The 21,159-nt window shown below is 48.4% G+C and overlaps 1 protein-coding gene and 1 pseudogene across 1 annotated transcript in view; one reads left to right on the forward strand and one right to left on the reverse strand.

Annotated features, from left to right (window-relative positions):
• LOC105711375 (transmembrane ascorbate-dependent reductase CYB561) overlaps window positions 1-21,159 on the forward strand; it is a 42,854-nt gene that overhangs the window by 4,403 nt on the left and 17,292 nt on the right. The gene's annotated exons all lie outside the window — the stretch shown is intronic.
• On the reverse strand, window positions 2,563-5,148 carry LOC135271680 (peptidyl-prolyl cis-trans isomerase A-like; annotated as a pseudogene).

Here is a 21,159-nt window from a genome sequence, read left to right on the forward strand (position 1 = left end):
CCCCCTTATCCTCAGGGTACATTCCAAGATTCCCAATGGATACCTGAAATTGAAGGAAGCATCAAGCCCTATGTACACTATGTTTTTTCCTATACATACATACCTATAACAAGGGTTAATGTACAAATTAGGTACAGTAAGAGAGATTAGCAATAACTAATAATAGAATAATTATAAAAATATATTGTAATGAAAGTTATGTAAATATGATCTCTCTCTCTCTCAAAATATCTTCTTGTGCTATACTCACTGTTCTTGTGATGATGAGCACAGTGGCACAATACGGATGTGATGAGATGAAGTGAGGTGAATGATACCGAGTTAAGCTGTGATGTAGCATTAAGCTACTATTGACCTTCTGTGTTCCGGCATCTGTGTAACCATCCCTTGCAGTGAATGGCTTGGAGTCACTTTTCAGGGGATCTTTTGCTGACCTCTTCCTGTAGGCTCAGTGCTTTCTGGCATCACAATCAGGACACATTCCTGTTTCTGTCTTCACAAATACAATGCCTTTTCCTTCTTAACTAAGCACTAATCACACATTGTGGCTACAACGTTCGCGGTTTGAGGTGTGGCAGCAAAACTAGCATGAATTTCTTTTTCCTTCTTCAAAATTTCACGGGTAGAAGATTCGTGATCTTAGCGACCTCAACATAGAGCCAATCTTTTTCTTTCCAAAGCTGAGAACTTTCACCTTTTCCCTTAAAGGAAGCACTGTTTGGCTTCTCTTTGGCAGATCCAAACTGCAGGCACGGGTACTCTTGCGCTTTGGGGCCCATTATGAAGTAAAATAAGGGTTAGTTGAACTCTAGCACTGCGATGCTGCGACAGTCCTGATAACTGAAATGGCCCTTAAGTGACTAGCAGGCGGGTAGTATGTATATTGTGGCTCTGCTGGACAAAGGAACGATTCGTCTTGAGCCAGCCAAAATCTCATCACTCACCTTAGAACGACGCGCAGTGTAAAACTGATGAATTGTTTATTTATGGAATTGTCCATTTGATATTTTTGGACCAAGGTCAACTACAGGTAACTGAGACCTCAGAAAGCAAAACTTTAGATAAGGGAGGGACTATGTATGAGACTTGTTTACAGAATATATAAAACCTCTTATAGTCGGCATGGTGGCACACACCTGGGATCCCAGCTACTGATAAGGCTGAGGCAGGATTGCTTAAGTCCAGGAGCTGGAGGCTGTAGTGCGCCATGACTGTGCCTGTCAATAAGTGCTGTACTCCAGGCTAGGCAACATAGTGAGATCCAGTCTCTTAAAAAAACACAACTTATTTTTTTAAAAAGAACTCAATTAACTCGAGAAAAGAAGACAAATAACTCAATTAAAAAATGGGATCTGAATAGACATTATCCAAGCAAATATACAAATGGCCGGTGAACACAAGGATGAGATGTTCAACTTAACTAGTTGTCAGGGAAATCCAAATAAAATCACATGAAAAACACTTCTGCCCACTAAGATGGAAAAAATAAAGATAATAGCAAATGTTGGCAAAGAGATGGAGAAATTGGAATCCTTTTACATTGCTAGTGGGTTGTAAAATGGTGAGGCCACTTTGGAAAACAGATTGGCAGTTCTTCAAGATGTATAATATAGAATTACCATGTGATCTTATTATTCTACTTCTAGAGAATTGAAAACACATTTACACAAAAACTTGTACACCAATGTTCACAGTAGCATAATACTATTCATAATAGCTAAACTTTAGAAACAATCCCAATGTCCATCAACTGATTAATATATAAACAAAATGTGGTAAATTCATACAATGGAGTATTTATTTAGCCATAAAAAGGAATGAAGTCGTTATATATTCTATAATATATGTGAACCTTGAACCTGGTATGCTAAGTGAAAAAAGGCAGGCCGGGCATGGTGGCTCAGGCCTGGGAGGCCGAGGTGGGTGGATCACCTGAGGTCAGGAGTTTGAGACCAGCCTGACCAACATGGCAAAACCCCATCTCTACTAAAAATACAAAAATTAGCCAGGCCTGGTGGAGTGTGCCTCCAATCCCAGCTACTCAGGAGGCTGAGGCAGGAGAATCACTTGAACCTGGGAGGTGGAGGTTGTAGTGCGCTGAGATTGCCCCATTGAACTCCAGCCTGGGCAACAAGAGCGAAACTCCATCTCAAAAACAAACATGAAAAAAAAAGAAAAAGAAAAAAGTCAGTCACAAAAGGCCACATGTTGTATGACTCTGTTTATGTGAAATGTCCAGAATAGGCAAATCCATAGAGACAGAAAACAGATTAGTGGTTGCCAGGGGGTTAGGGGAGGAGGAAAACAGAGTGACTGACAAAGGGCATGGGTTTTCTTTCTTTCTCATTTTTTTTGCAATTGTTATTCAGTTTTTATTTTATAATCATAAACTTAACTCTGCCATCCAGCTAGGCATGGAAGGGAACAATGCAAACATGGAACCCAAAGGGAACTGAGCGAGAGCACAAAGACTCTAGCACACTGCGAGCAAATGGGGTGGAGGGGTGCTCTCCTGAGCTACAGAAGGAATGGTCTGGTGGTTAAGATAAAACACAAGTCAGACTTACTCGAGTTGTCCACAGTCGGCCATGGTGATCTTCTTGCTGGCCTTGCCATTCCTGGACTCAAAGCGCTCCATGACCTCCACAGTATTTATGCCTTCTTTCACCTTGCCAAGGACCACGTGCTTACCATCCAACCACTCAGTCTTTGCAGTGCAGATGCAAAACTGGGAACTATTTGTGTTGGGTCCAGCATTTGCAATGGACAGGATGCCAGGACCTGTATGCTTTAGGATGAAATTCTCATCATCACATTTCTGCCCGTAGTTGGACTCGCCACCAGTGCCATTATGGCACGTGAAGTCACCACCCTGACACATAAACCCTGGAATAATTCTGTGAAAGCAGAAACTCTTGTAACCAAATCCTTTCTCTCCAGTGTTCACAAAAGTTTTCTGCCGTCTTGGGAAACCTATCTGCAAACAGCTCGAAGGAGACGCGGCCCAACACCTTGCTGTTGATGGCGATGTCAAAGAACACGGTGGGGTTGACCACAGCTGGTAGTACGGGGCTCCTGGCGGCATCAGAATCTGTGGTATGGGGTTTCTTTTAGGGGTAGTGAAATGTTAGTAGTGATGGTTGCACAACTCTGAATATTCTAAAAGCCACTCAATTGTATACTTTAAAAGGGGGGATTTTCAGTACTTTGGGAGGCTGAGGTGGGCACATCACGAGGCCAAGAGATCGAGACCATCCTGGCCAACATGGTGAAATCCGTCTCTATTAAAAATACAGGGGCCGGGCGCGGTGGCTCACGCCTGTAATCCCAGCACTTTGGGAGGCCGAGGCGGGTGGATCACGAGGTCAAGAGATCGAGACCATCCTGTTCAGCATGGTGAAACTCCATCTCTACTAAAAATACAAAAAAAAATTAGCTGGGCATGGTGGCATGTGCCTGTAATCCCAGCTACTCAGGAGGCTGAGGCAGGAGAATTGCCTGAACCCAGGAGGCGGAGGTCGCGGTGAGCCAAGATCGTGCCATTGCACTCCAGCCTGGGTAACAAGAGCGAAACTCCATCTCAAAAAAAAAAAAGATACAAAATAATTAGCTGGGTGTGGTAGTGCATACCTGTAGTCCTAGCTACTTGGGAGGCTGAGGCAGGAGAATCGCTTCAATCTGGGAGGCGGAGGTTGCAGTGAGCAGAGATTGCACCACTGCACTCCAACCTGGTGACAGAGTGAGATTCCATCTCAAAAAAAGGGGGTGAGGGTGCAGATTTTATGTATATGAATTATATCTTGATAAAGCTGTTGGGTTTTTTTTTCTTTTTTTTTTCTTTATTTCTTTTTTTTTTTTTTGAGACGGAGTCTTGCTCTGTCACCAGGCTGGAGTGCCGTGGCACAATCTCGGCTCACTGCAACCTCCGCCTCCTGGCTTCAAGCGATTCTTCCGTCTCAGCCTCCCGAGTAGCTGCGACAACAGGTGCATGCCACCATGCCCGGCTAATTTTTGTATTTTTAGTAGAGACGGGGTTTCACCATGTTGACCAGGATGGTCTCAATCTCTTGACCTCGTGATCCGCCCACCTCAGCCTCCCAAAGTGCTGGGATTACAGGTGTGAGTCACCGCACCCAGCCCTTTTTTTCTCTTTTTATCCTCTGTATTGAAGATGTCATGCTAAAAGCTGTTGTTGAAAAAAAAAAATGTCCAAATGTTTAACTCATCATTCTTCGTTAATCAAGATCTCTGATTATGGATTGGTTTTCAGAATAGCTGTGGTTCTCTTTCCAAAAGTCTGCATCTTCCTCTTTGTTTGGCCCAAACTTGCCCATTTCTCAAAGTTCAGGTCAAGTCTTGACTCTAACACGAAGCAGCCCTCATTTCCCAGACCCATGCTAATCTTTTCTTTCTATATTCAGTTTTAACTGTCTGTGTTTTTACGTGGGCACGAAAAGCACAGTGGAGGGGAAACAGCACTTGCCTCCAGCCGAAAAAATAGGGGCCACCTTAACAGGCCTTATGACCTGTGCAAAATAACCTCTTTGAGCCTCAGTTTCCTCAGGTATACAATGGCTATGAAAATCTCTACCTGTCCTCCTTCTTAGGGTTGCGGGAACATGACAGATCTTTTTTGAGTTGTAAAGCACCACAGAAAAACAAGGCGTTACTAATACTGTTAGAACCATCAGTCACCATTCCTTATATGCAAGGCACTGAGTTAAGAGAGAAGGGTATTAATTGCCTTTAACGTAAAAATTAAGCTGAAGAGGAAATTAGTTCTCGCAGCCTAAGTGCTTATGTCTGGTATAAATAGTAGATATTAAGGGAGGAAGATGGTTCCTACCAGCAGGAAAGGACAGGCAAGACAGCTTCATGTGGAGGAAGGCAGGGCTTAGCTCCAGAGAATCAGAGAGGGTTAGGACCCTCAGGCAGGGAGGTTGGACCAAATGTGGATGTGGGAGGGATCGGGTTGCTTGGAGTGAGAATGGTTTGTTTAGACTCTAGACCAGTGGACCTTTCCGTTATGATGTATATTAGTCTGTTTTCACCCTGCTATTAGTCTGTTTTACCTGAGATTGGGTAATTTACAAAGAAAAGAGGTTTAATTGACTCACAGTTCCACGTGGCTAGGAAACTTACAATCATGGCCGAAGGTGAAGGCGAACTTATGGTGAGACACATCTTACATGCGGCAGGGGGCAGGGGTGGGGAAGTGCCACACTTTTAAACCATAAGATCTTGGCCGGGCGCAGTAACTGGCGCCTGTAATCCCAGCACTTTGGGAAGTGGAGACAGGCCTATCACCTGAGGTCAGGAGTTGGAGACCAGCCTAGTCAACATGGCAAAACCCCATCTCTACTAAAAATACAAAAATTAGCTTGGCATGGTGGCTCGTGTCTGTAATCCTAGCTACTTGGGAGGCTGAGACATGAGACTTGCTTAAACTTGGGAGGTGGAGGTTGCAGTGAGCCAACATTGTGCCACTGCACTCCAGCCTGGGTGACAGAGTGAGACTCCATCAAAAAAAAAATGGCCAGGCGTGGTGGCTCACACCTGTAATTCTAGCACTTTGGGAGGCCGAGGTAGGCAGATCACAAAGTCAAGAGATCGAGACGATCCTGGCCAACATGGTGAAACCCCATTTCTACTAAAAATACAAAAAATTAGCTGGGCGTGGTGGCGTGTGCCTATAGTCCTAGCTACTTGGGAGGCTGAGGCTGGATAATCACTTGAACCCGGGAGGCTGAGGTTGCAGTAAGCCGAGATCTCACCATTGCACTTCAGCCTGGGCAACAAGAGTGAAACTCCGTCTCCAAATAAAAGCAAAAACAAAAACAAAAATCAGATCTTGTGAGAACTCCCTCACTATCATGAGAATAGCAAGGGGGAAGTCCACCCCCATGATTCAATTGCTTCCCACAAGACCCCTCCCTCGACACGTGAGGATGACAATTTGAGATGAGATTTGGGTGAGCACACAAAGCCAGGCCATATCATGATGGAAATGTCTGTCCAACATAAATATAATGAGAGCTGCATATATAATTTTATATTTTTGTAATATTCATTTTAATACACTTTAATTAACCCAATATATCCAAAGTAGTAGTATTTCAACATGTAATCAATATCAAAATTATTATTTATTTAACCCCCTCCTCCCCTTTTTTAAGAAATAGGGTCTTTCCCTGTTGTCCATGCTGGAGTGCAGTGGTGTGATCACAGCTCGCTGTAGCCTCCCTGGGCTCACGTGATCCTCCCACCTCAGCCTCCTACGTAGCTGGGACTACAAGTGTGCAGCCACCAGACACAGCTCAAAAATTATTAATGAAATATTTTACCTTCTTGTGTGTGCCAAGTCTTAAAATCTGGTGTGTATTTTACACATCTCAATTCAGATGCTCAATTTTCAACAGAGTGAAATGTAGTCTTACTAAAGCTCATGAGGGTCTGATGACTGCTTTCCAGACCTCAAAATACAAATCGTGTATTTACCAAAGGTGTGTCTGCCCAAGGTAACAACAGCAACACAGCCTGTGCTTTCAGCTGTCGAGAGCAGTTCAGGCTGATGATAGCCCTCGTTCTCTCCATCGCATCACAGTCTCGGCTGCTTCTGTTAACTCTGCATTATTTCCTGAGCCCCCCTGGCTGCCAGGTATGTGCACATCGGGGCTTGGGCTATGAGCCAGCCGGGGTCCTGCTCCTGGAGCCACATTCTGCACACACATCTGGGAGACAACAGACAAAACAAACAAATACAAGTCGGGGCTGCTGCTGCTTCGTGGAAGAGTACACGAGGGGAGGGGGTCAAGGAGAGGAGGAAGAAGGGTGCACAGATGGGCTGTTTGTTCTACCAAGGGTGGCCAGTGGGAAGCAAGGCCCCTGGGGAAGCATGGAGGAGCTCTGCAGATCTCTGGGACTGGGCTTTTCAGGCCAGACAGCGGCACCCGTGGGAGTGCCTTGGCCTTTGAGTGCCCTCTGAAAGCCAGCGAGGGGCGCAGAGGGGTGCAACCTGTCGCTGCAGTTGGAATCTTGGTTGTTAGGGCGTTGGAGACAGGCTTTCATTTTTTAAAATGCCTTATTATTATTATTATTATCTGAGATGAAGTCTAGCTCTGTTGCCTAGGCTGGAGTGCAGTGGCACTATCTCGGCTCACCACAGCCTCTGACTCTTGGATTCAAGCGATTCTCGTGCCTCAGCCTCCTGAGTAGCTGGGACTACGGGTGTGCACCACCATGCTAGGCTAATTTTTGTGTTTTTTGGTAGAGACCGGGTCTCCTCATGTTGGTCAGGCTGGTCTTGAACTCCTGACCTCCAGTAATCGACCAACCTTGGCCTCTCAAAGTGCTGGGATTACAGGTGTGAGCCACTGTGCCTGGCCTTGCCTTATTATGTAGCATATGTATGTATACATGATATCTAATAAAATCTATATGTAAGTTATGGAGCATAATAAAAACTGAACACCCGTAAACCCACCAGCCATCAGCCTTTCCTCCAGCTGTGTCCTTCCCTTCCCACCCCCGTGTTCCCCATCTGCTCCCTGAATGCTGTTTTTTTGTTGTGGTTATTGTTGTTTTGTCTTGTTTTTTGAGATGGAGCCTTGCTCCATCGCCCATGCTGGAGTGAAGTGAGACGATCTTGGCTTACTGCAACCTCTGCCTCCCAGGTTCAAGCAATTCTTCCTGCCTCAGCCTCCCAAGTAGCTGAGATTACAGGTGCCTGCCACCACGCCTAGCTAATTTTTGTATTTTTCAGGAGAGATAGGGTTTCACCATGTTGGCCAGGCTGGTCTTGAACTCCTGACCTCAGGTGGTCCGCCCGCCTCGGCCTCCCAAAGTGCTGGTATTACAGGCATGAGCCATCGTGTCCGGCCCTGAATGCTGTTATTATTCCCTTAAAAAAAATTTCAGTACTTTGTGTGTGTCTGTAAACGTCACACTGATGAATTTCTTGTTGTAGAGCTTTATAATAACAATATCATCTAAGTTTGAATTCAAGGGAAATGAAAACACATCAGTGCAAACACCTGCACCCAAAGCAGCATCCTTCAAAGTAGCAGAGACGTGGAAGCACCCAAATGCCATCAGCTGGTGAACAGATGAGCAAAGCGCAGTACCTTGACACAGATGATTATTTGGCAATAAAAAGGAATGAAGTTCTGATATATCCTACAACAAAGGGCGAACCCCAAAAACAGTGTGCTAAGTGAAAGAAGCCAGACCCAAAAGACTACATATTGTAAGATTCCATGTATAGGAAATGTCTAGAAAAGTCAAATCTATAGAGACAGAAGTAGATGAGTGGTTGCCTGGGCCTGAGGTTAAGAAGAAGGGGAAGTAACTGAAAATAGGCATGAGGTTTATTTTGGGTGACAGAAACTTCTTCTTCTTCTTCTTCTTTTTTTTTTTTTAATGAGCTGGAGTTCCGCTCTTATTGCCCAGGCTGGAGTGCAATGGGGCAATCTTGGGTCATTGCAACCCACTCTGCCCAGGTTCAAGCGATTCTCCTGCCTCAGCCTTCCGAGTAGCTGGGATTACAGGCGCCCGCCACCATGCCCAGCTAACTTTTTGTATTTTTAGTAGAGACAGGGTTTCACCATGTTGGCCAGGCTGGTCTTGAACTCAACCTCAGGTGATCTGCCCACCTTGTCCTCCCAAAGTGCTGGAATTATAGGCGTGAGCCACCGTGCCCAACCAGAAACTTCTTTCTCACAATTGTTTCTAAGACTTATTGTTGTTGCATATAGTTGTAGTTCATTTATTTTCACAACTCTGTAACAGTCTGTCACGTGATTATATCACAATTTATTTCTCTGATCTCCTGTCAATGGACATTTGAGTTACTTTTTGTTTTTTGCTATTACAAAATGATTTGCCAGGAACATTTTGTATAGGTCTCCTTGGTGTACATAAGTAATTTTATGTCTGTTGAATCTAATAACAAGACATCAGGGCTTGTAAATTGCATGTCTTTTTCTCATTCCATTTTTTAGTGTTTCATTTTTATTGTATTTACAAAAAGCATTATTTCCCCAACAAACTGAAAATTAACACAGAAACAAGACAGGTCCTTCACCACAGTTTGAGAGAAGTACTGCTCAGGGAATACACTGAGAGTAAAGTCACTGGGCCAGGTGTGTGCAGGTGTTCAAAGGCACGCAAAAGTTCAAGGGTATCCAGAGGTCAAATTGCTTTCAAAATAGTTACACTGATTTGCACTATTGAATGAGAGTTCACAGTGAATGAGAGTTCCCACGTTGCTCCACAGCTTCACCAACGCTTACTATTGTCCAATTTTTAATTTTTTGCCAATTTGAGGGGCGTGACATATTTTCATTCCCTCGTTGCCAGTTAGGTTAAATATCTGTGTGTGTGTTTACAGGACATGTCTGCTTTCTCTTCTGTGATATTCCTGTTTGCTTCCTTTGCTCATTTCTTTTCTTTCCCTTACTGATTCTTGAGAGTTCTTTATATATTCTTTATGTGAATCCTTTGTCTTTTAAATGTGTTGCAGATATCATTCCCTGTTTGTGACTTATATGAATTTCCTTGGTGGTGGGGCTGTCTTTTGATAAACAGAAGGTCTTACTTTGAATGCAGTTGGATTCTCTTTTCTCTTTCTTGGCCAGCTGCTCTTCACTCATGCTGTTTTCCTGGGCAAAACTCTTGCATGGCCCTCATTAAACTGACAAGACCTTTTTCATCTGCACCCTGCTGCCTCCAGCCTCCTCTCAGTCCCACTTTATACTTAGTAGTTTATTCCGGAGCTGATGTTTTCACCTGAGTCTCTCTGTTGCAAAGACCTCCTTTGTCTACTTGTAGAACCCCTGAGTCATTTCTCAAACCCCACTCTGGAACAACCTCTGTTTCTCAGAAGCTCTTCTAGATCCCAAGGCTGAGTCACTTCTATTCAGTCAACCCCAAGCTAGGCATCGGATGATTGATAGTATGTAGGTTTTTGATGACTAAAATGGGATAATTAGGCTAGGTGCGGTGGCTCACGCCTGTAATCCCAGCACTTTGGGAGGCTGAGGCAAGCAGATCACTTGAGAGCAGGAGATCGAGACCAGCCTGGTCAACATGGTGAAACCCACCTCTACTAAAAGTACAAAAATTAGCTGGCTGTTGTGGTCAGCGCCTGAATCCCAGCTACTTGGGAGGCTGAGGCAGGAGAATCATTGAACCCAGAAGGCAGAGCTTGCAGTGGGCGGAGGTTGCAGTGAGCCGAGATAATGCCACTGCACTCCACCTTAGGCAACAGAGCATAACAGTCTCGCAATAAACATAAAAAAAGATAAATGGGATAATCACTACTTTTAATAAGTGAAATTTATTTATTCTTAATTTTACTTTTTTTTTTTTTTTTTTTGAGACGGAGTTTCGCTTTTGTTACCCAGGCTGGAGTGCAATGGCGTGATCTCGGCTCACTGCAACCTCTGCCTCCTGGGTTCAAGCAATTCTCCTGCCTCAGCCTCCCACGTAGCTGGGATTACAGGCACGCGCCACCATGCCCAGCTAATTTTTTTTATATTTTTAGTAGAGACGGGGTTTCACCATGTTGACCAGGATGGTCTCGATCTCTTGACCTCGTGATCCACCCGCCTCGGCCTCCCAAAATGCTGGGATTATAGGCGTGAGCCACCGCACTCGGCAATTTTACATTTCAAAAAATGAGATTCCTTAAGAATGGGATGCTTGGAACGGGACAACAATGGGGAAACCCTGCTCCCTGGCCAGTCGAGTCTCTGGTATCCTTGACATCAATCATCCTGCCCTCAAAATCTGAATGTTTCCAAGGACAGAAGCTCGCTACTTCTGTGGGCTGAGCCACTGTGGTTGTTGGAAACTGCTTTCTTATGCTAAATATGTCTCCTGCCTCATCTTTATTCTTGTTTTTCTTTTTCTTTTTTTGAGACAGAGTCTCGCTCTGTCACCCAGGCTGGAGTGCAGTGGTGCGATCTTGGCTCACTGCAACCTCTGCCTCCCAGGTTCAAGCGATTCTTGTGTCTCAGCCTCCTGAGTACCTGGGATTACAGGTGTGTGCCACCATGCCCCGCTGATGTTTGTAGTTTTAGTAGAGACGGGGTTTTCCATGTTGGCCAGGCTAGTCTTGTGCCAGGCCAGGCTTATTGTTTCTCACTTTCTAGAGAAACAATGAGTCTTTTCTCTTTGACCCGGTCACTTTCCAAGATGGGAGGCACCAACCATGTCTAAGCACATCTCCTTTTCTGTAGGAGAAACAGCGCCTTCAGTGATTCTCGGGGAGAGAGGTTCTCTGTATCCTGACGCTCTGTCATCCTCTCGGGAATGGAGTGCAGATTTTCCACATCTCTCCTAAACTGTGCTGCCCTATTTAAGTAAAGCCTCAGGGCTGGCCTAAAAAGTGCAGAGGGAGCCTGATCCACGTAATGCACTTTCTTCCCTCAGTGTAGCTGAAGAGGGCTGGGTGGTTCCGGCAGCCTCCTCACCTGCTGTGGCTCATATAGAAACTGAAAGTCAATGCAGACCCTCAGATCTCTTCCAGGTGAAAAATGGCCAGTTTGTCAATATGCATCTGACATCTCCCTCTAAATGCTGACTGTCAATTGAATCTTAATTGCTTTTGACTCGCTCAGCAATCCCATCTTAACTTTCACATCTTATTTTAGCTCTTCCCCCTAGTTTTTGGTTGAGCACAAATTTACTAAGCAAGACATTGTTTTTAACAGTTGCTGACATGCCTGCAGGGAGGAGGGAACTGGGGGTTATCGTTTACTGGGCAGAGTTTCAGTTTAACACCTAAATAGAGTTCTGGAGAGGGAGGGTGGTCACAGCTGCACATTATGAACACATTTACTATCATTAATACCACTGCACACTTAAAAATGGTTAAAATGGCAAGTTTTATGTTATGTGTATTTTTTTTTTAATTTGAGATGGAGTCTCACTCTGTTGCCCAAGCTAGAGTGCAGTGGTGCAATCTCAGCTCATTGCAATCTCTGCCTTCTGGTAGCTGAGCCTCCCAAGTAACTGAGATTACAGGTGTGCGCTGCCACACCCGGCTAATTTTTATATTTTTAGTAGAGACGGGGTTTCACTATGTTGGCCAGGCTGGTCTTGAACTCCTGACCTCCAGTGATCCACCTGCCTCGGCCTCCCAAAGTGCTGGGATTACAGGTGTCAGCCACTGCGTCTGGCTGTTAAGTGTATTTCACCACAGTAAAAAAAAAAAATAAATTACGAAAATTGGTGACATGTCAGAGACAATGCCGTGTGGCAGCTCAGTGTTGTCTGGCCCTGTCTGCAGTGTACCCCGCTATAGGATGTCAGGCAGGGAACCCCAGGAAGCAGGGGAGGAGAGGGAGGTACCTCTTCATTCCAGGCCCAGGATATAGCCGGCTCTGCAGTGGTCTATGAACTATGTCTGCCTCCCAGGCCAGGAACATGTGAGTAAGCTTTGACGCATATCTGTCTTTTCCCCTATTGCCTAATCTTGCCTGGTCTTCATTAAAAATGTTCCCTCTCTTTCTTAGACTCACTTATTCTTCCATAGGTTTTCACCAAGACCTTCGAAGAGCAGGCACTGACCCTATGCCTGGACACCCCAGTGAGCAGGGGCAGCCTGGTTGCACTGTTACAGGAAAGGGTCCTGATCCAGACCCCAAGAGAGGGTTCTTGGGTCTTTCTCAAGAAAGAATTCAGGGCGAGTCTGCAGTGCAAAGCAAAAGCAAGTTTATTAAGAAAGTGAAGTGTTGAAAGTACAGCTACGCCATAGATAAGAGTAGGGCGTTCCCAAAAGTAAGAGGAAGAGGGAACTCGTCCGCTCTAGGTACAATGCTTGAATATATATGGGATAAAAAAAGATCATGGGGAGATGTGCTCTGCTACAAGGGTTGGTGATAAAGATTCCTTTTTAAAATTACCATATTTTGCAAGAATCAATATTATTGTTTGAATTATATATTTGAATTATTATTATTTGAATATTATCTTTGAAGCAAAATTAGGAATGCTTTTATTCTCAAGGTATCGGTATGTCTGGACACTCCCAAGTTTGGGTTTGTTTAGTAAACATTATTAGTCTGTTCCCTTAACTGTAAACATCTAGAGGCTGGGAATACCTTTCTGGGAACGCAGCCCAGCAAGCCCCAGCTTCCTTTTCCTAGCCCCCACTCAAGATGGAGTCGCTCTAGTTGGAAGGCCTCTGACACCACCTCTACAAGCTCCCGGGATGTTTAAAGGAGTCATTCCCAGAGAGGCAATGTAGAGGTGCAGGGCAGGCCCTGAGCCTGGCCTCAGGTGATGCTTAGGCTGAGCCCTGAAAGGAGGAGTGGGAGTTCAGCAGGCGAGCTGTTTTAAGATTTGGAATTGGGCCAGGCACGGTGGCTCATGCCTGTAATCTCAGCACTTTGAGAGGCCCAGGTGGGTGGATGGCTTGAGGTCAGAAGTTCGAGACCAGCCTGGCCAACATAGTGAAACCCTGTCTCTACAAAAAATACAAAGATTAGCCAGGCATGGTGGCACGCACCTGTAGGATGAGGCAGGAGAATCACTTGAACCTGGGAGGCAGAGGTTCACATTCAAGACTCACATTTCAAGCAGAAGGTCTAGAAAGATGCGCTGACCTGGCTGGGCATGGTGGCTCATGCCTGTAATCCCAGCACTTTGGAAGGCTGAGGCAGGCGGATCACAAGGTCAGGAGTTCAAGATCAGCCTGGCCGACATGGTGAAACCCTGTCTCTAGTAAAAATACAAAAATTAGCCGGGCATGGTGGCACGCACCTGTAGTCCCAGCTACTCAGGAGCCTGAAGCAGGAGAATCGCTTGAACCCGGCAGGCAAAGGTGGCAGTGAGCTGAGATCGTGCCATTGCACTTCAGCCAGCCTGGACAAAAAGAGCGAGACTCCCTCTCAAAAAGGAAAAAAAAAAGCGCCCAAGCCCGGAAGGCAGCCCTGAACCTGGGCCTTCCTTTGAAGCCAGGCCTGGTATTTGCCATGATCGTGCCTCCTTCCCCCACGTCACCAACATTAACTGTCCTCCATTACCCGGCGCTTTGTGGGTGCTGCAGTGTGGCATGTGAAATGGCAACGTGAGGCCGTGTCTACTGAGGCAGGCATCTTAGCACTTTACACAGAGAAGTGAAACCTCCTGGCAACCCTGTGAGTTAGGTACCATTTGATTCCCATTTTTCAGATAAGGAAATCAAGGCACAGAGTGGTTGGTAGGTAGACAAAGGTCACACAACGGGTGGAGGCAAAGCAGGACAAGTGTCTCCGCTGGGGGCCACCAGCTGTCCCCTCCTTCTCCATCCTACAGATTGCATGAGGCCTTGGGCTACTCCGGCTGGACAGTATCAAGTGTCACATTTTGTAGAGCCAGGATGTTCCTCCAGTCCTTCAATCCCAATTTTTTTTTTTTTTAGACAGAGTCTCGCTCTGTCACCCAGGCTGGAGTGTAGTGGCAGTGCAATCTCAGCTCACAGCAACCTCTGCCTCCCAGGTTCAAGTGATTCTCCTGCCTCATCCTACAGGTGCGTGCCACCATGCCTGGCTAATCTTTGTATTTTTTGTAGAGACAGGGTTTCACTATGTTGGCCAGGCTGGTCTCGAACTTCTGACCTCAAGCCATCCACCCACCTGGGCCTCTCAAAGTGCTGAGATTACAGGCATGAGCCACCGTGCCTGGCCCAATTCCAAATCTTAAATCTGCTTCTCCTGCTTCTGCCTCTAGTGAAATCAAAGATCCATCTGCTGCTGTCCCCGTGGGAAAGTGGACAGGGACGACACCTCTCGCTAGCTCTGGGTGGCCCCTCTGGCCCTGCCCTTCGCTGCCCAGCTCCTCAAGTCCTCCTCAACACCCCTCTACTCCAGCCCAACTCCACTCTCCCCACCTGAGTACAGACCCTTGTCATTCCCACTGTGCCCCCTCCTCCGGACCCCCTGCCCTCCTCCCTAGTGCATTTTTATACACGGCTCTGAGGATGCTCCACTCTGTTCACTTAGCACCCTGCCCCGGTGTCTCCTCACCTTGGCGATAAAATCCACACTCCTGAGCGTGAGTGCAAAGTCCTTCCTGGCATGGCCCCTGCCTCCTCCGTTTCCCCAGGCCTTGCTCTACTGCACAAGTCCCTCTAGCAGCAGCTCCCGAAGGCCAGCTCCCTGGCAGGGCTGATCCCGATAAAATGTTCCGTAGTCAGCAATAATGAGGGAAAAACAGCAATACTGATTTATAGACACGAAATCAACCAGATGTATCAGCCAAGTTGCCAGCTCTCCTTTCTTGGTTACAATATCTTTTATTCCAAATAACCTTTCGATTTATTTTTTTGTAGTTGAGATATTATTACTTCTTTTGTAAAATGGTGGTGAGAATAAAAGACGATTTTTTTTAAATGTCCTTACTTGGCAAACTAAAAAATGTTTGCAACCCTAGTTAGACTCCATTTGCATCCTGCCAACTCAGTGGTCTGTGGGGGCTGCTCCACAAGTGTCCACACAGACGTGGCTCCCTGGGCCATTCACTCTTCTGCCGGGAATGTGCCCCTTGCACCCCCCATGTCTTGCTGATTCCCCCTGTCCCTCAATGCAGCTCTTCACTGACTTTTTTTTTTTTTGAGATGATGGGGTTTCGCTCTTTTTGTCCGGGCTGGAGTGCAATGGTGCAACCTTGGCTCATTGCAACCTCTGCCTCCCAGGTTCTAGCGATTCTCATGCCACAGCATCCAGAGTAGCTGGGATTACAGGCAAGTGCCACCACGCCTGGCTAATTTTTTGTATTTTTAGTAGAGACTGGGTTTCACCATGTTGGCCAGGCTGGCCTAGAACTCCTGGCCTCAGGTGATCCACCTGCTTTCCAAAGTATTGGGATTATAGTCATGAGCCATCGTGCTCAGCCTTCTCTGACCTTCTTTCCCCAAAAACCTGTCCTCGCAAGAGTGCAGCACCCAGCCCTCGGCACTGCGACCATTCACACATCTGCCTCCCCGTGGGCCTCTGGTTGGTGGAAAGCAGGCCCCCCTCACATTAGCTGTTCCAGAGCCTAGCCCAGCCCTGATTGCCCATGCACAGGACAGGTTTGCAAACAGCCTGATGGAGAATGCATGACTCCAGCCTCCTCCTTAGCAGCAGCTGGAGGTGGGGGTGGGGCACTCAGGCCTCTGCTGGCCTCACCTGTCTGTGTCAGTGCAGCTGAACTGGGCTCGCCAGGCGCTGCCTGCTTGCTGGGCCTCAGTACCACAGAGGGCTCCAAGGGCTCCAGCTGGATGCCACGGACCCCTCTCCACCTCCACTGGGAGCTCAGGGACTGGGGCGCCTGATTTGGCCCTAAAGCCCCACGACACTGATTTGTGCCTGCGTGTTTCTTCCTCACCGTTCCCAGACAGGGGCCAGGAAATGGGATGAAAGCAGCCACTGTCTGAAAAGCTGGAGACTATCATCTGCCTCCAGAAGCCCAGGGAACTTCAGGTCAGAGAGGAGGACAGAGCTGGAGGGAAGGGAGAAAGTCTGTGACCAAGAAGCAGAGGAGGGTGACAGAGTCGGAGAGGAACAAAACAGCCTGCTGTGGGAGCAGAGACAGAAACATGGGGGACCCACAGGGAGGGAGGGAGGGAGGGAAGGAGGGACAGCTGCCGTCTGAGTGGCCATGGGAGCCTGGGCTGGGGAGAGGCACCCTTCTCTTGGCTTCTCATCCTGTCTCTATCAGGGGACCGAGGACACAGGAGGCAAATTTGTCTTTGGGTCCACCCCTCCGCTCTAGAAGTCTAGGGCCTGGCCAAGCCCTCTGAAGGGGCCTCAGGCCCCTGGCAGCTTCCTGCCCCGCTGCGTGGTCCCCCAAGCCCTTCTCAAGAACCTTTCGGTAAATAACTTCACTGGAAGACATCAGTAACAGGTCATGGGGGGTGTTACTGGGGGAGAAAATGACCTTTAGTTTTTAGCTCACTCGGAGCCGTTTGTTTTAAGAAGCACCTCCCGAGAGGGCCTTTCATGCAGATGTTACAGGCAAAAAGTCCCATGTTTTGGGGAACATGGCAGCGGACTTCTGGGGCCAGGTCAGGTCCTCACATGCCGTTCCCCTCACGACCAGGGTGGCTGGGTTGACAGATGTGCAGGGAGGAGAGAAGTGGGGGCGATGCCTTCTCTCTGATGGTTAGCTGGCAGGAAAGGCTTTGGCGGCCTCCAAGGAGAGACCCCAAGAGGAGCCTGGATGAGCCTTGGCTGGGGGAGGCTGGTGGTGACCTGGCACCTGGACACTATGGGGTGCAGTGGGGGACAGCATGGGGGTGTCGTGGGGGGTCTTCAGCACTGGGCACTAAAGAGCTTAGGAGCCTGGACTAGTTGGTGTGGGGAGATCACATTTGCTGCTGTGTCCAGGCAAGGAGGAGCAGCTGGGCTTGGACCCCAGGGTGACAGGAAGTAGCCAAGACTGAGCGCTGGGCCAGCATGAGCCCCCGGGGTGCTTGGATTTATCAGCTGAAGGGGATATGGAAGGGGAGAAAAAAATCTTCCAGAGAGATGAGAGCACTCAGTCACATCCACCTGGACCTGACATCACACCCCAGGCTGTTAAGTCTAATAATGACTTAACATATTAAGCCTAATAATGACTTATTAGAGTCTCCTTCCAACAGCTCTGGGCCCTGGAACCTAAGAACTCACTTTCGGAGAACATTCTTGGGTCTAAGAACTTTGAGGCCAGGCCTTGAGCCAAATCTACCCAGAAGCCCTGAGCTCCCTCTTGCTGTAAGAGTAGGAGGGCCCTGCTGCTGCTCTGGGAGCAGCCCCTGAATCCCTGGAAGGCAGCAAGCACTGACTGATCCATGGGGCAATGAGGCCAGAGACTGAAATCAGCTGGAACCGGGAGACCAGCTGAGCATGTGATTCCCCTGGCTCCAGGCCGCCTCTGAGAGTCTCCCAATGGCTGGGAGGGATTAGAGGACTGTGGTTTCTTGGGTGGGGGAGCCTCTGCATTACAGTCACTGTACCCTTTGAATCTAATCTGCTCCCGACAAGGATCAGCTGATCTGATAGGAGTGCTCAAGGTAGGAGGCAGCGGCCAGGGCCAAGGTCAAGAGAAGCATAAAGGCTGGCGTAGAGGAGGGAGCAGAGTCAGGTGAAACCTCTCACTCAGGACAACTGTGCAGCTGACTTGCTGCGACCTTGGAGGAGTCACCAAGGTCAGTGTGCCCAGTTGGGGCATCCTCCAGGCTTCGGCTCCGTTGCCCTGCAGTTTTGGCTCAGAGCAACCGCCACATCCTCACTGCTCTCCCAGGACGAGGAGCCGGGTGGAGAACCAGCGGCTGGGTGTGTGGCCAGAGCTGGGGCAGCTTTGGGAGCCAGATGAAACCTCAGAGCCTCACAGGCTTTGAACAACACGCAGGAGCCCCAGCCCTGCCGTTTATGGTGGGTTCCTGGAGGTGATCAGATGGCTGTCACTATCCGCAGCGCCTCGTCTTCCCCCTCCAAATGTTTATGTCTGCTGACACCACCCAAGGCCATGGTCATCGCTCACCCCAGGCCTCACACCCTTGCTTCCCTGTCCTAGATGGCTGGGGCTGTTCCTGCTCTTCACACTGCCCACAAAGCTCACAGAGCAGCTGACTGACTGACCTACCAACTTAAGGGGAAACGTGAGGACATGCCTGGGACACAACCTCTTTGTGATTTCCTTCCTGGCGGGGAGAGGTGGCCAGGGCAATGCAATGCTGGGGCTGCAATGCCCCCCACTCAGCCACAGCACTGGCCGCAGGGCAAACCTTTGGGGCGGATGAGGGAGCTTGGCTTGATGTCCAGGTTCAATGGCAGGTGATCGATGTAGTCAGGCACAGTTACAGCCACGGGTCTATGAAGGCTTCCTAGATTCCAGGAATTGCTGGTGGGGTCCCTGCTACACACCTCACATTTTCAACCTCTGCCCTCTCTGATGGCCCGCTGGCACTCCTGCCTGCCTATCTCTGCACACTCAGCAACTTTCCCCTCTGATGGGGACAGGAGTGGACGAGGGCAGGGCAGGATGGAGACACCACGCACATTCCTGCTCAGGGCCTTTGCCCTCCCACTTCCCTCCAAGGGAGTGGCCTCCCCTAGACCTTCATGGGGCCTGTGCCTCCAGTTCTCCCTCCCCAGAACCTTCCTTGTGCCCCTAACAAGAGCCTGCCCTCGCTTGATGCTCAGTCCCCTTCTGCTTTTTCTTCATGCTGCTTGTTAGGTTGAAATATAACACCTGTGTTTCAAAACACGTGCAGTTAGGTTTCTGTGCGTGTGTGTAGACATATATACATATGCATACATATGGATTGTAATTATATGTAGTATGTTACTTTTTTTTGAGACAGTCTTGCTCTGTCACCCAGAGTGCAGTGGTGCAATCTCAGCTCACTGCAACCTCTGCCTCTCGGGTTCAGCCTCTGCCTCTCGTACTTCAGCATCTTGAGTATCACAGGTGTGTGCCATCACGCCCGGCTAATTTTTTTTTTCTCTTTGTATTTTTTTAGTGGAGATGGGTTTTGCCATGTTGGCCAGGCTGGTCTGGAACTCCTGGCTTCAAGTGATCTGCCTGCCTTGGCCCCTCAAAGGGCTGGGATTATAAGTGTGAGCCACCACGCCCCAACGTTAGTTTACTTTTTAACTCCCTGTCTCCCCACTTGTAAGTTACATGAAAGCAGGGACCTTGTCTGTCTGATCTGCATCTGTCTCTCCAGGACAATGCCTGGCACACAGCAGGTGGCAGTAAGCCTTTGTTGGAAGAAAGGAAGGAGAGAAAACGGACCTCCTCGGGATTGGTCCTCTGCTGCCTCACGCTGATCTGCAGCCTGTAATCCAGGCTCTGCACTGCTCCTCCCGCTCCAGGGAATCCCCGTGGAAAGGATAGGCTCTCCAGAGGGCTGCCTGGGAATGAACCGGACAGCTGGGGAAGCCCACTCCTTTGGGTGCCTCTTGCCTTGGGTGCCCAGGGCTGTTGTGCCACCTCCTTCATGAAGCTGGTCCCCAGCCTTGCTTCTCAGGCCCATGTCCCATTCCCTTGGGCCCAGCAGAGGTCAAAGGGGCTTAACTGTCCTGGCTGTCATGGTTTCTCCATCCCTCTTGCAGTGGTATTTGGCTCTTTTTGTCTGTCTTGTTTTTCACAGACTGGACCAGCCTTGGGGTTAACCAGGGACAGGGTGACACCTCACAGGCAGTGATGTCCCTCAGCCTCCTTCCTGCCACGTTCCAGAGGCTGCAGATGGCTCACAGTCTTCACCATGGCTCTGGAAGCCTTGTGGGTGTTGCTGGCTGTTCTGGCGGGTCCTGCCAGTGCTGCTGCTTTCCTATCCCTTCCCCTGAAGCTGGGAGATAGATTTTCTCCCTGAGTGATTAATTGGTCTATTATCTATTTATTTTATTTTTGCGAGATGGAGTCTAGCTCTGTCGCACAGGCTGGAGTGCAGTGGTGCAATCTTGCCTCACTGCAAACTCCACCTCCCAGGTTCAAGCAATTCTCTGCTTTAGCCTCCTGAGTAGCTGAGATTACAGGAATGTGCTACCATGCTTGGCTAATTTTTGTATTTTTAGTAGAGCTGGGGTTTTACCATCTTGGCCAGGCTGGTCTTGAACTCTTGACCACGGGATCCACCTGCCTTGGCCTCCCAAAGTGCTGGGATTACAGGCGTGAGCCACCCAGCCCAGGCTAATTGGTCTATTTTAAGCTTATCAAAGTAATCCTCTACTTTCAAGTTTCTCAGGGAGCAGGCCCGGAAGATGATGCCCCTGGGCTTAAAGCTGCTCCCACCGCAGGGGGATGTGTCTGTCAATTGTGAGGTCCCTCAGGGCAGGCCCCCTCCCGATCTGGACAGGGCTTGGCTCCTGGAGGCTGATTCTGCAACCTGTGGTTCAGCTCTGCACTGCTCCTCTGGCTCCAGCAAATCCTCATGAAAATAATCCCAGGAGCTCCAAAGATTGCAGGTCAGGCCCCCACAGTCTTCCCTCACATCATCCTTGCTCCTCTAGCCAGGGACCCTCCTGCCTGTCTCTGCTGGGTTAACACCTGAGCATCTTCTAGCTTGATAATTCTGTCGTGGCCCAATAAGCCTTCCCTGACCCTGACATCTGGGCTGAGGTTCCCTCCTACGCACTGTACCTAATCCTGGTTTCCCCTCTGTAGGGTGTCAGAGATGGGCTTGGGCAGTGTTTCAAAGGCTCA

Source organism: Aotus nancymaae, unplaced genomic scaffold (genome assembly GCF_030222135.1).
Source record: "Aotus nancymaae isolate 86718 unplaced genomic scaffold, 86718_ANA_hifiasm-v0.15.2.pri h1tg000089l, whole genome shotgun sequence".
Classification (NCBI taxonomy): domain Eukaryota; kingdom Metazoa; phylum Chordata; class Mammalia; order Primates; family Aotidae; genus Aotus; species Aotus nancymaae.